General features: G+C 52.1%; 1 pseudogene; it reads right to left on the reverse strand.

Moving 5' to 3' along the window:
• Window positions 1-7,851: 7,851 nt before the first annotated feature.
• On the reverse strand, window positions 7,852-14,846 carry LOC146767120 (uncharacterized; annotated as a pseudogene).
• Window positions 14,847-15,263: the final 417 nt, after the last annotated feature.

Consider the following 15,263-nt stretch of genomic DNA (forward strand, 5'->3'; position numbering starts at 1 on the left):
GGCGAGCCACATGTGTTAAATTGTAAATGAGGCTTTGTCCAAGAAAGCCGGTATTGGTGTAACCAATATGTGTGGGGGGGCAGTTCTCAGTGCTGGCGTGTGTGCTTTGCAATAACAAAATATTATACGTGTCAAATCATATTTCCCTTAACCAAATACAACAATATTACATTGGTGCAAATTATAACAAACATACATATCATTGGGAGCAGCAAAGTGCCAAGTCAGGCTCTGTGCCAGCCCAGCTTCCTGTGGGAGAGATTGCACCAGAGACAGGATTCTGGCCACAGACTGCTTTAAATGTGCATCCCTTATCTCCACCCTGCACTAGGTGGAGAATTCCCAGGGTAAGGAATTCCCAAGATCAATTCCATGGGAGATTGAATTGAATATCTGGCCTGGGTCTGGCTCTTCTTCTTGCCCAAGCCAATGGCAAAAGCCGTACCCATGGCATCCTGGTTTGTATCCCCAGCTTCCAAAGGTGTTTCCTTAGTTCCCTATTCATTCTTTCTACCCAGCCTGAGCTGTGGGGGTGCCAGGGGTTCTGGAGGTCCCATTGTATTCCTAAAGCTGAAATAACCCCCTGAAGGATTTTTCCTGTAAAATGAGTTCTACTGTCTGATTCTATTGCTTCCACAATCCCTTTTATTGGAATTATTTCTTTTAGAAATACCTTAATAAGTGATCCAGTGGTTGCTGAAGAAGTCAGAATTGATTTTGCCCCCTTTTAGCTGACATGGTGTTACCAGAAGCTATTGAAGCCTTCCTGCTCAGGACATTTCAGTGCCAGGCTCTTACAAGCACACACAGCTCTGTGGGTTTGTCCTGCACTTTGTCTAATTCCCCTTCCTTCCTGTGAAAAACACCATTCACTTTTGTTAAAATTTTAGAACTTTATTAGTAAGAAAATAGTCATAAAAATTAGGACAATAAGAGACAATAAATGTAAACAATTATGGAGTCCGGTTGCCTGGCACTCCACCAAATAGCACACCTTGCTTATAAAGGATTACCCCTTAAAAGCAATGGCCTATTGCATATTCATATATCTCATACATGATTCAAACATTCCTTTCAAACCAGGGTGTTTCTGCTTAATTTTAGATTCCCCCCCATGTTGTACATCAGCCTTCTTGGTTCCTGGAAGTCTGAGCTTTTCTGTAAAGGAGGCAATGATTCTTTTCTGGGGTTCCAATTGTCTGTTGCTGTGATCTCTATCCAGCGTCAATAATGCAAAGAATTTCTTGATTATCTTTTCCATTCCTTGAGCTAGTTACAAAAAGTATCTTATGTCACATAGTTTCTATTTTAATCTCATGATATAGGCTAAAAACTGTATGTAGCACACTACTTAAAAGAGATTAATACAGCACTACTTAAAAGAGATTACTAGGACACAACTTTCCAACATAACACATAGTATTCATTTTAATATTTGCAATGAGCCAATCATATAATATGCATTTTTCATTCTTCCCTCCCTTGGAATAGGGTGTTGCTTCTAGACAACACTTGTGCTGGTTGCTTCAAAGTACTTTGAAGAGGCTCCATATCTAATTTTCCCCATTTCCCTGAGGCTGCCCACACTTCTGGGTTCACTTCAGCATAGGCCTTGCCAGACATATGACACAAAGGTACAACAGAACTAGCCTCTGTGTCAGCTTTTATAATGTTAATTTGCATTCCCAGTTTAGCGATCAAATCCCTTCCCTGTAAACTATAGTCACAATTAGGGGCAAGTAAAAATTCTTGCATTTCAAACCCTTTCCCACATATGCTAGAAGTGGTTGAATAAAGCCACTCCTCTTTCCTACTTCTCCCCTGAATACTCAAAGACATTTTTAGCAGTTGTCCCGCTTAGGTGTAAGATTCAGAGTGGATGGAGAGGCCCCCGTGTCCATCAGGGGAGGCCTCCTCTGGATGCAGACCCAGCCTGAATGTTCTCCAGGGCTCCAGTGTGGTGGGTCCCCGGTGGGATGGGAGCTCAGAGAGCCCTGCCAATCCATGTCCATGCAGGGGTGGACTTGCTCCTGCTGAGGGTGCTGCTGTCTGTGCTTGCAGTGTCCTTGTGGGCTGCAGCTGGAGCCCTGACTCCTTCCCAGGGGCTGTTTGGGTGGGCTCTGCCCTGGCCAGGAGGGCAATGCCTCTGCCAGGTGCTTGTGGCCGACCTCGTCATGCCCTGGGTGCTGGGGCCCCCTTGGGCCCTGGGGTTGATCCCTCAGGGGCTGTGGGAACTCTGCCGTGGCCTTTGCCTTCAGCTTGGCCTTTTGCTCATCCCTTCTTTCCTTCAGCTGCTGTGCCTTTGTGCCCAAGTGCTGCAGGGCTTCTTCTGCCACTCCTGCAGCCCCGGTCACTGCCTGTGGGTGCTCATCCTTTGAGAGCTGCTGAGCTTTCTGCAAAACCTTTCCTTTCTGCAGGGACCCAAAGCAAATCCTGAACAGCAAATCCTGATCCTTCATGTGCACTCTGCATTTCCCAGCTGTTCCTTTGTTTTCCCCGTTGTGCTCAGGGTCCCTGCCCAGCCCGTGTGGCAGAGCCGGTGCCTGTCCTGCCGCAGTGTCCAAAGGCGGCCCCCCCGGCGGGCAGGGCCGGCAGCTCCCCGGGGCCGGGCAGCGGCCGGGGTGTCCCGCAGCCTCCTGGGGGCCGGGGGCCACTGCCGGCCCTGCCCGGGGCTGGTGGGGTCAGGCAGCGCCCGGCGCTGAGCCCCGGCTGCCCCACAGCCCCGGCCCGGCCCCGCAGCTCCCCACAGGCCCCAGCCCGTGCTCCCGGTGCCGCACCTCTGCACCCGGTGCTGCCGCTGCCACCGCAGAGAAACCCCTGGCATCCTGACCTCCTGCTTTTCCTGTCTGGGAAACTGGGAATTCAAAATATTATCTGGCAAATTGTGAGGTTAAGACTCTGTGGAAAAACATCCCAATCCAGAGTATTTTTCTCTTCCTCCTTTTTTCCCTCATCCTTTTTCTTACCACATAGATTCCTCCTGCTGCTTCTTTCCTGAACCATATTGCTGCACACTCCCCTTCACCTGATTCCTTCCCAGGACACGAACACCATCCATCCCCTGTTGTCTAAATGCCTTCTCCACTTTCCTTGTTGCCACCCTGGGTGTCCATGTCCTTAATTACCTCTGGGGGAATGTGCAAACTACCTCAACATTCTCCCAGGGGACCCTTCAGAGACATTTTGCGATAATCATCCCTTTGGCCAGGACCCTCCCTGGCTTTCCCTTTTCTCCCCTCCATGGGTGCCCTGCCATGTTCACTCCCCGAGGATCCCAGGGCACTCACTGATGAGATTTTCAGTGCTCTCTCCCTGCTGACTCTTCACAGACCCCCTGATGTGTCACTCGTCTGTCTCCTGGTCACTCCCGGGTCCCCAATCAATCCCCGGTGCTGCCGCCAGCCAAGGGAGCCGATCACCCAAAGTGGGTGAGGCACCTTCAGCTGCACTCCCTGCCCGCCGCCCCGGAGGGTGGAAGGAATTCGGGATGAGCCCCAGGGTGTGCAGAAAAACTGACATCAGCAGAGGATTCTGTCCACAGAGCAGAGAGACGAATCTTGTAAAATAATTTATTTCTTAAAAATGGGAAAGACTAGGGGACCGTCCTCATGGGATCTCTCCAATTGTTTGAGGACACAGCTTCCTTTTCATCCTAATTCTCCTGGCCACATCTCCCTCTGCTTTCCCCATTGACTGAAGTACTTGGGAGGTACAGACTTCCCAATCCACCTATTACATACCCACCTTGATATACTCCATGCTTTCATATAGCAAACGATATTCATGGCTCTGTTAAGTCTTGTTCTTCTGGAAGTTCATGAATAGAGCAGAACCTTGGCTGAGCAGCAGTCTGTGTCATCAATTAGTAAAATTTTCTGAAACCGATGTCTTCTCCTGTCACTTCCTAACATAAAAGTTATTTGGCCCTATCTCCGAGCAGATTCAGAGCATCTGTTTGTAAAGACACTTTCCTGTGGTTCCTTCCATGGGGTCCCCCGTTTGTGGGACATCCCCCCTGGAGCAGGGTGTCCCCTCTGTGCTGCAGCCCCAGGGCTCGGGCAGAGCTCAGCCAATCAGAGCCCGCGGCGCTGATGACTCACCAGTTGCCAGGCAGACTCGCAGCTCCCCGCATTCCCCACCTGGACCCACCTGCGCCCCCCCTCGGCCCCATGGCCCCGCGAGGGGAATTTGGGGAGGTGGGAGTGGGGCAGCGCCAAGGCCGGGCCCCCCCGCGCTGTCCTGGCGGGAGCGGCTGCAGTGGGGACCGAGTGCGGGCGGGAGCGGCCGAGAGCCCAGCGCTGCCCCAGCCCGACCTGCCCCAGCTCCATCCCTGCCCCTGCGCTGGGATGCTGTGGGGCTGGGGGGAAGAGGGAGCCGACAGTGGGTGCTGGGCCTGGGGGCAGGAGGAGAAGGGAAGGAGAAGCAAGCTTGAGGAATGAGATGGTGAAACGATGGATGTGGCAGGAGAAGGAGGAATAGCAGGAGGAAGAGGAGTGTGAGGAAGAGTAGGGACACAAGAGGAGGAGCAGAAAGAGGAAGCAGCAGAAGGTTCCGCCCCTCCCTGTGTCTGCAGCCTCCCCCCAGCCCCAGGAGTGCTGCTCCCCCCACATGCAGCAGGTGATTGTGGAGGGGGATCCATGATTTTCACAGGGTGACTCTTGGTGTTTCTGAGTTTTCTTGGGCTAAATGTTGGTGCTTTTGTTTTATGTAGCAGCTGAATCTTTATGTTTTGGAGGAGGTTTTTGCTGAGCTGTGATGTTTGGGGAGGTTTTGTTTTGTGTCTTAAAGTTTGTGGGATTCTTGGGCTGAATCTTGGTGTTTTGGAGGTTCTTACAGACACAAGATTCCCAATGACTTCCTGAGATGAACTTGGGCAAGGAGGAACCTCCAGTCCAAGGTGCTCTCCTCTTGTTTTTCCCTCAAACCAGGATTTTTCATTGCCAGGGCGTGGCTGGATGGAGGAGGAGGAAAAGCCCCGGAGATGCTGCAGGAGGAGGAGCTGCAAACCCAGCCCAGGGAGCTGCAGGGAGGAAAGAGCCCCCCTGAGCCAGGAAGGCGGGCGGAGATCCAGGCGGAGCTCGGAGCTGGTGGAGAAGCCTCATGGCAGGGAGAAGCCCCACAAGTGTTTGGAATGTGGGAAAGGTTTCAGCCGGAGCTGCACCCTGATCCGGCACGAGAGGATCCACACTGGGGAGAGGCCCTACGAGTGTGGGGAGTGTGGGAAGAGTGTCAGAGACAGCTCGGACCTGCTCCGGCACATGGTGATCCACACTGGGGAACGGCCCTACGAGTGCTTGGAATGTGGGAAGAGCTTTGGGTGGAGCTCAGACCTGAGAAAACACCAGCGCATCCACACTGGGGAAAGGCCCTACGAGTGTTCCCAGTGTGGGAAGAGGTTTCGGACCAGCTCCAGTGTCCTCAGACATGAGCGGATTCACACAGAGGAGAGGCCCTACCGCTGCCCCGACTGTGGGAAGGGCTTCAAGCAAAACTCCAATCTCACCGTGCACCGGCGCATCCACACTGGAGAGAGGCCCTACAAGTGTGGGAAGTGTGGGAAGGGCTTTTCACAGATCACAAACTTGACCCAACACCAAAGGAGGCGCCACTAAGGGAAGCCCTGTGAGTGCCATGAGTGAGGGAAGAGAGTGAGGGAAGAGCTTGATGTGCTCCTGCAGCTCCATCCCCCATGGAAGGATCTGGGCTGGATGATCCCCAGTGACCCCCGTGGGGCAGAGCCCTGGTGCCCCCATATGGGGAATAAAACAGAGAGTAAAGCAATGGAGCTGATAAAGGGGCCTGATACCTGAGGCCTGACTGAGCAGAAACTGTGGGAGACACAGACACAGTTTAAGGCTCCCTGGGCAAGAAGTGACCAGGCAACATGGTGTGAGACTTTGTGATAAAATAAATGTTCCCAGGTTACTGGATGTCACCAAGAATGTGTAACCAATGGCAAATTGTTACCAAAAACAGAGCCCTCTATAAGCCCCATACAAGTCAATCCCTGTATAAACACCTGGTACACTCAATAAAATTGGCTTTGCTCTAAACTGGGATGTCCCCGTCTCTCCATGGTGGATAATCCTGTTGTGGGTGATCCCCGTTGGGTGGGGGAAGGTGCTGGAGGGATTTCTTTCCCTTCTCCTGGTGCTGCCGTGGTTTGGTTGGTAATAAATTCCCTCCCTGTGCCCAGGCCGGGTCTGTTGTCCCCGTGCCGGTGCTCGGGGCGGGATCTCTCCCGTTCCTTCTCTGCACTGCCGGGCCTCTCCTCAGCCAATGAGAGAACGCGGTGGAGAAGAGTCAGCCAATCAGCGAGAGCGGGGCTGATGACTCACCAGTTGCCGGGCAGACCCGCAGCAGGCAGTGTTCCCCACCTGGACCCGCCCTCCCTGCCCAGGGCCGGCCCCGCCGTGGGGTCCCCCCAAGTCCCTCCCCAGTGCCCCCAGGAACTGGGCTGGGTTTAACTGGGAAGCTTTACTGGGAACACTGGGAGCAGGCGGGCAGGGGCAGAGTGACAGCAGGGCTGGGGGGACACAGGACGCCCCCAAAATCAGCGTAGGGATGGAGCGGTGGTCCCGGCCAGGCCCGAGGTCACAGGGAGAGGCTGCGGCCGCCGGCGGCTCAGGAGCTCTGTGGGCAGAGAAAAGGGGGTGACACGGGGCTGGGGACCCCGGCGAGCACCCACACTCTGGGGGAGGGGGGACACGACCCCTGGGACCCCCCTTTCTTGCGCAGGTACAGTCGATCCCCAGTGCCAGGAAGACGAAGCCCAACTCGGAGTCCCCAGTTCTTGTCATCATCTTGCTGCTCCTTAATCACAGCTGAGATATGAGCCTGCATTGGGCCATTAATCATACTCTCATAATTCCTAAGTATGTTGGCAACAGAACCCACTGTCTCTCAGTGAGCGTCAGCATTGATTGTTGCAATGAAGGTGGTGTATTGAGATGGCCCAAGATTTGCCAGACTCCACAGCATTTGTCCCGTACACCTGACCTTGTCGGGGTCATTATTGTGTCGTCCATCCCTCCCAAAGAGTACCTCCAATACTGCCACTTCCCTCAGCTGTTGGATCCCTTCCTCGAGGGTCTTCCAGCGTATTCTATGATGGTGCTCTTGCATTCTCTCTCTGTGGACAAACCTCTCCCTGACACTCATTAAGAGCCGCTCCCAGAGAGAAAGGGACCCTGGTTCCCTTACAAAAACCTGATTTATACCTGAGTCCTGGGTCAAGGGTCCCAAGTTCCTTGCCTCACCACCATCCAGCTGCACGCCTGTACCCATAAGATCCCAAACCCAGAGTAGCCAGGTAGCATAAGCCTCATGCCCTCGTCGCACAATGTCTTTATGCAGATTACGAAGACTTTCGTATGTCAGGGACTCGGTGATGATAGCAATCTCTGGCTCCCCTGTGGGTTGTGAGGTTCCTCCATTCCTGTCCCTATCTGCAGGGTGCTCTGCTTTCACCTTAGACTTCCTTGTTTCTACCGGGGCAACTGCTGCTGACCGTGACTGCCTTTGTGGTTCAGCTGGAACCTGGACAGTTGTAACATCTGTGGGTTCCACAGCTGTACTATTATACTGTCCTTCCTCAAGGCAAAGGGCCGGTTTCTCACCAGCTGGGGAAATGCACTCCTTCAGCATCTCTCGTATCTCCTTAACCAGAACCCTCATCCAATCTGGGCGGTTCATTTCTGAGGTGGGCTGTGGGGCAGGGTCAGGCTCTGGAGCAGCAGCATCTCGAGTCTCTGGGGCAGTGTCAGGGTCTGCAGGAGCATACCTAGCCTCTGGTGTAGGTGTGAGGGTAGTTATCCAGGTTAATCTTCCCTTATCTCTGAGTGCTAAATATAACAGGACTATCAGCAACACCGCCCATTGTATGGTATCATTAGCACTTAGAAATGATCTTAACCCTTTGAGAACTGGTGGAGCAGACCCAAAAAGATGGTTAAAAGGTTGAGAGAAAGTTTGCCCAGGTGCTATTTCCTCGCAGTAGGTACCGTTATTAAAGTAACCCCAAAAACATACAGTTAACGTGTGATAGCTATGAATCCATGTACCTGCCTTCCAGAGGAAATTAAAGATCCATGAATTCCTCACCCAATTAACCCAGAAGCCAAACTTGATAACAGACACCGTAGCCTTAGTTATAGGACCCATTTTTAGATAAGGGTCTGCAAATGGGAAAAGTATAGCTACGATCACGTGCCACCCAAACCAAGGTAAACTAGACCACAAGGTGATGCTGAAGATGTTTTTACACACAACAAAAAAACCAAATTACTTAAGAACTGTTAATCCTTTTTCCCTCTCAATGCCCTCGAGCCCCACGTTGATGCGCCAAATTCTGTCTCGGTTCGACAAGACAGGAGTCTGTGAAAGAGGGCAAAGCCTCCTGTGCAATGGAGAACGGCAAACCCCCCTCCCTCTGAATTACCAGGATCTTTAAATTAAAAGGCTCTCAGGCAAAGATATGGGAGTGGGAGTAACAATTCTTTACTAGGAGAAAACTAGACAACAATTTAAAAAAGGCAAATGCAATCGGTACAAACAAAACCAGTGAAAGAAAAAGTCCAGAACCTGAGGGATGCCAGTATCAGTTCTGCTGGGACAATTGCTTCCCTTGCAATAGTTGATGAGTTGCAGCTGCAGTGGTGATCTTTAGAAGGGTATAGTTTTCCTCTGAAGATCTGGTGGCAGTGGGGCCGGTCTTCCTCTGCGCCGGGGTTGCCTCTGAGCTCCGCCGCCATCGGCTCAGCACGCGCCGGCTGCTTCGCTGCGAGTGCCGCCGAAGAGAGCGCGAGAGAGAGCTGCTTCCCCGGGAATCCCGCGAAGAGAGAGAGAGCTGCTTCTCTCGGAATCCCGCGAAGAGAGAGAGAGAGCTGCTTCTCCCGGAATCCCGCGAAGAGAGAGAGAGAGCTGCTTCTCTCGGAGTCCCGCCCAGAGAGCTGCCTCCTCTCCCCAAAAAGCTACCCCTTTAAACAACAATAGAGTGCTTGGCTTCCCCCCTCTGGGTGGGACCCCTCACGGTGTTACATTTACCAGCCCTTCATTGAATCAGTCAATGGTGTATAAACAAACCATTGCCTCTACAGGGCAAACCATTGTCTCTGAGAGAGATAACAAAAACCTGTCCAACCGGTTTTGCCTTCAACAGATGGCAAATGGAATACAAGCTTATCTTACAACCCAGGACACTGTGTTTATGGGCCATGTCAACTTCTGGGATATTAGTTTCAAGATGAGCAGTTTAAGAGCAGAGATTGTCTTCATCTCTTTCTGAAATCATCTTCATCTCTGGGAACAGAGGTCTTCTTCTCTCCCTGAGGGCACAGGGTCTCATCATTCTGCTCTCCTTCTCTGTTCAAACTTCTCATGGGATCACAACTACTTCAACATTTGCTTACTTTAGCACAGAGGCCTTTGCTGAACAAAACATCTCCCCATAATTTTCAATGTCTAATAGGGAAAAAGAAAGTCTGATGTATCAATGACATCTTTCTCCACAGCTTTAGCAGAGGATTTCAGCCCCAAGATCAAGGCATCTCCTCATCCCTCCCATCTGGGACTCAACTTCCTCTTCCCTGCCCTCGGTGTGTTCATGTTGCTCCTCTGTGTGCCTGCCCTGTGTCCTTTTCTCTCACGGGAGGGAGGATGGCAGCACTTGCAAAGTCAATATCTCCTGGGGCTGCAGATGGTTCTGTGAGGCCGGCCGGGATCGGTGGCCAATCCTAATTTTGGCCGTGGTCCCTGGACATGAAGACCAGTTCTTTTCCATAGAAATGAAGGAACAGAGCCCCACTGCTTTTGGGGCAGATGAGAAGTGACCACCAGAGGCAAAGGCCAACCAGACATGCCAGATTCTGTTCTTAGCGATACCCTTGAATACAGGAAATTTTTTAGGCAGAGTGTCAGTTTTGGCAATGGGCATCTGAAAAGACGGACGGTTCTTTTCCATACAAATGAGAGCACAGAGCCGCAGTTCTCCAGGAGCTGATGAGAGGCAGGAGTTGACATGGCAACATCATCCAGACCTGTCAGGTGGCCCCTTGGAGACCAAGCAAGCAACACCTGGTCCATGTTCCCTCGCTTCTATGGGGCCCCACAGTGTCTCAAGGGTCCCTTGCTTCCAGGCGGCCCTGAGGTGTCACAATGAACCCGTGGTGACACAAGGCCCTGAAGGGTCGGAATGGTCTCCATGGTTCCATCAGGCCCCACAGAGTCATAATGGTCTCCTGGTCCATAGAGCCCCGCGGTGTCCCCATGACCCCTTGGTTCCATGGGCTCCAGTGGTGTCACAATGATCCCCTTGGTTCCATGAGGATCTGCAGGGTCACACAGGTTTGTGACATTTGTCCTTGCTGCCCCTCACATCCCCCTGCCCCACAAACAGCCCCGAGCCACCCGTGAGGGACAGGCCCTGCTGTGCCAGGCTGGGCTCAGGGCTTGGCCTTTCTGCTTCCCCCAGCCAGCCCAGGCCTAGCTCAGCATTGCAGTTCCCTGCTCTGAGCCTTGGGCTCCCTGCAGTCCTAGCCTCAAGGATCTGCTCCCACCAGTCCCTGGTAGCCTTTGGCAGTCCCTGCCCTCAGTGGGGCCCAGTGATGCTCCAAGGGACTGGGAGTTTTGCTCCTGACTCCTTGCGCAGCTTTTTCAGCCTTCTCTCACTGACTGAGGATCCTGGGCTCAGCCCCCAATCCACCATAGGGATCATTAAAATACAGAAAGCCCTCAGGTGTGCTTTGTCTTCATTCAATGGTCTGCAAATCTCCAGGGCTTGTGCAGTTGATTGGAGCCAGTTTGGAGTTCTTGTAAGGAGGAAGATTTCCAAGTGCACCTGCTGTTTTTTTTCTTTTGTAAAAGAAATATTCTTTTGTTTTCCAGTTTAGAGAAGAGCCGATAGAAGCATTCCCCAGGTGATCTTGATGCTCAGTGTTTCATTAGGAGGTCTGGGCATGTAGAAGAATGAGCCCCCTGGGGACTGACCCTTTTTGGACAAGCTGCTCCTCACCACCAGCCTCACCATGTCTGACATCGCCCACCTGGCACTGACATCCCTGTGCCCTGCAGCAGAACCTTGTCCCTGAGCTCTGCAGCTCCATGTCCCAGCCCATTGCACCATGCACCACCAGCTCTCCTCAGGGCTCTGCCTGCACACAGGCCCAGGAGAAGTTTTCCTCTTGGGAAGAAAAGAATGGAAAAGCCTGAGCAGGTTTCCTGAACAACAAACCCCACTCAGGAGCCACCTGCTCAGTATAGGCTGCCTGGAATGGTGTCACCTTTTTGCAAGGGACAGTGTAACCAGAAATGATCTCTGGAAGCAGAATTCTCTGAGTCTCCCAGCTGAATTCTCTGTCCGGGCCCTTTCCCTGGATCTCGGTTGCAGATGGAAGCTGCTGGTGCCACCCTCATCTTTAACCTCTCTTTGGAAAGCAAACAGATGTTCCTAGCTGTGTTAAGCAGGATTTGCTCAATGTTTCTATCAATCTTTTGTGTTCCCCATGGAATGTAGGGCCATTTTGGCACTGAGGGGGTTACATGGAAACAAGGAGTCAATTGTGACCCTGGGGTCTCATGGAACCAAGGGGCCACAGTGACACAGCAGGGCCACATGGATCCAGTGGTCCATTGTGACACAGTGGATCCAAGGAGACCATGGAGACACCCCCAGAACCTCATGGGACCAAGGAGTCCATGGTGACCCAACGGGGCTGCATGGAGCCAAGTGTCCATGGTGACACTGTTCGTCCAAGGAGTCCGTTTGGACACTGTGGAAGCTCATGGAGCGAGGTGGCCATTGTGACTCTGAAGAACTTCATGACACCAAATATCCATGGGGACACAGCAGGGCATCATGGAACCCAGGAACCGCTGTTGGCAGTGTGGAAACTCCTGGAACCAGGGGCTGTTGTGGGACTGCAGCACCATCACAGCTGCTGCACCTTGTCCCCTGCCCTGCACAGCTCCTTGGGAGGCACGGCAGGAGCAGCACCCTGGGAGCCTCGGGAATGCCCCTCTGGCATCCATGGCACACACTCCCTGGGGATGGAATTCCAGTTCCCAGCCAGGAAAAGATGTTCCTGCCCTTGAAGGCAAAGCTCTTATGGAAGAGCCAAAAGCTGAGCGGAGCAAGATCCTACAGTGACATTTCACTGCCAGCCTTCATAACTGCACCCATGGTTGTTCTAGCTGGTGGATTGGGAATGAAATCAGTGCAGGGCCTTTGGTGAGAGATGCCCTGGGTCAAGGGAGACACTGAGAGAGAAACAGAGCAGGCAAAGGGAAGTGGGAGAGAAAGAAGGACACAAACACAACCAACTGGGAAGGTGGCACTCTGAAAAGCAAAACAAAACTGACTGAAAATTAATGGGACAGAAATCAATAATTCTGAAAGTTTTATTTACTATCAAAATATATCCCATACACCCTGCTGCACACAATCATGATCCCACACCCTTTACATTTGGATCCCACTTCTCCCAATTTCACTCCTACCCCATCTCACCCTGGAGGCTGTGGAATTGGATATTTTATCATGGGTTAGAGTTTTTTGAAGTGGAAACAAGCTATATTGAGGTGGGATTGTAACCTTTTGGGGCAAGATTTGGTTGTTTTCAGTGAGACTGAGTCATTTTGAGGTGAGAGATCAATCCATCTTGACATTGGGAGTGCAAAGATATGGAGAACACTGCCTGAAATCCCCAAAGAACCCACAAATCCTTCAGAATATGTCCCCAAACTATAATTTCCATCTCTAATACCTATTTAAGTGTTGGATTTTGGGAATCTCTGAATAATTAATTTCTTTTAAGACCTATTTCAGGTGTTTTAATTGATAAAGACATATCTGAAGAACATTAGGGCCAAACCAAAAAGATAACCAGTCAGGTGTCTTCCCAACATGGATCACAGGGAATGTGGGTCAACAGGCCTGTACCCAACATGGGTCTTTCCATGGGAGATAAGGCTGGTGCAGTGTAGAAAGCTCTTCCTGCAGTTGGGGGACTCACAGGGCTTCCTTTACTAGTGCGTCCGTTGGTGTTTGGTCAAGTGAGAGCTCTGGGTGAAGCTCTTCCCACACCGGGGACACTCGTAGGGCCTCTCCCTGGTGTGGATGCGCCGGTGTTTGACAAGGGAGGAGTTGCACTTGAAGCCCTTCCCACAGTCGGGGCAGCGGAAGGGTCTCTCCTCTGTGTGAATCCGCTGATGGCAGAGGAGATTTGAGCTGGTCTTAAACTTCTTCTGACACTCGGGACACTCAAAGGGCCTCTCCACAGTGTGGATCATTTGGTGGATGATCAGTTTGGACCTCTGGCTGAAGCCCTTCCCACATTGCTCACACTCGTGTGGCCCTTCCCCAGTGTAGGTGATCTGGTGGCAGATCAAGTGGGATCTTGTGCTGAAGCTCTTCCCACATTCCCACACTCATAGGGCCTCTCCCTGGTGTGGATGCGCTGGTGCCTGATGAGGGTGGAGTTGTGCTTGAAGCCATTACCGCATTCGGGGCAGCGGAAGGGCCTCTCATCTGTGTGTATCCGCTGGTGCAGAAGGAGATTGGAGCTGGTGTGAAACCTCTTCTGACACTCGTGACACTCATAGGGTCTCTCCCCAGTGTGGATGCGCTGGTGGATGATGAGTTGGGAGCTCCAGCTGAAGCCCTTCCCACACTCCCCACACTTGTAGGGCCATTCCCCGGTGTGGATCATCTGGTGGCAGATCAAGGTGTTGCTCTTCCTGAAGCTCTTCCCACATTCCAAGCACTTGTAGGGCTTCTCCCTATCATGGTTCTGCTCAGGGACCACCAGCTCCAAGCTCTGGCTGAAGCTCTGCCCACCTTCCTGACCCAGAGTGGGTCTTTCCTCCTCAGAGCATCCTGGGCTGGGCTTACAGCCTTTCCTCCTGTGAGATCTCCAGGGATTTTCCTCCCTGTTGGATTCCTGCACTGTGGAGTTGCTCACAACTGCATCTTCCATGAGGTTCTGCTGCAGGGATTTGTCTTTCCTGGTCTCCATCCGCAGCTCCTGCTCTGGGGGAGGAAGGACAGGGAGAGGATGGGATTTGCCTCCATGCCAGAGGGAAGGGCAAGGAGATCCCCCCCAGTGTGTCCCCGGCAGGAGGGCACCAGCAGCAGGGCTGTCCTGCAGGCGGGGGCTGTGCTGGGCTGGGAGATGGAGCAGGAGAGAGGGGGAAAGGGGCACTGACTTCCTCCTCACCTACTTTGGTGTCCCAGGGCATCTTCCTCTTCCTCGCAACCTTCTCGTCCATCTGGCAAACATTTGTGCATGGGAAATCCTGTTTTGGGAGGAAAACAAGGGATAAGCACAGTGAGTTTTGTAGTGGTTTGAAGGCAAACCAGGGGAGAGTCTAAGCCAGAATGACAATTGAATAAGAAAATTAAGATCAAGGCAATTATACAGAAACACTGGTTTGAACTCACAGAGTCAGGATATAACCTGACAACCCGTTGGTCAGGGTGGTGGTAGCAGTCTGATGAACTGGTGGCTGCAGTCCGGCTGGAGTGATGAACGTGATTCTGTCAAAGCAGTGATCCTGTAGAAGGGTCTGGTCTTCCTCTGAAGGTCCAGTGGTGGTTATGGAGCTCTTGTCCTCTGGGAATCCAGTAGACAAGGTGGTCGTGGTGTTGCAAGGGTGAGATTATATCCAGGCAGGAATGCTTGGTTCCTCCCCCTGGGCAGAGCATCCCACAATGGGATGATGTAATTTTATCATTCTTGCAGTGACACTCAATGGCCCATTAGCAGAAGATGGCCCCTGGAGGGCGTTATCAGGGCTGAGCCATGGAAGAGATAAAGAACACTGCCCCACCTGTTGATAACAGTTTATGGAGATGGTGACTGAAAACACTTTTGGTTACATCTGACACTGTAACCTGAAACAGTGAGGCAATCCCTACTCGGGGTGGGGGGTGAACACTACCCCCCTTACCCAAACTGGCTCAGGTGTAAAACCCCCACCCTGGGAAGGCCACGCACACAGGGGACAATGTCACACTTGCCCCGCTTCTAGGGAGATCTCTGTCCCTGTCACTCCCTTGCTCTCTCCCCTTTTCTCTTTCTTTGCATCTCTCTCTACCTCACATTTACTGTTCAATAAAATCCACTTTGGATTTGGTCTCCTGAGCTCCTTAATTGGAGCAGAGGCATCTCTCTAACAATTTTATTATCCAGATTGCAACATTATTTTGCACAGTGAGTTCAGGGCTCTGTTGTCTGACCCCAAGTGCCTTTGACAACAGCCTTGTT

The sequence above is a fragment of the Lonchura striata genome, chromosome 5 (genome assembly GCF_050655825.1).
Source record: "Lonchura striata isolate lonStrDom1 chromosome 5, ASM5065582v1, whole genome shotgun sequence".
In the NCBI taxonomy this organism is placed as follows: Eukaryota; Metazoa; Chordata; class Aves; order Passeriformes; family Estrildidae; genus Lonchura; species Lonchura striata.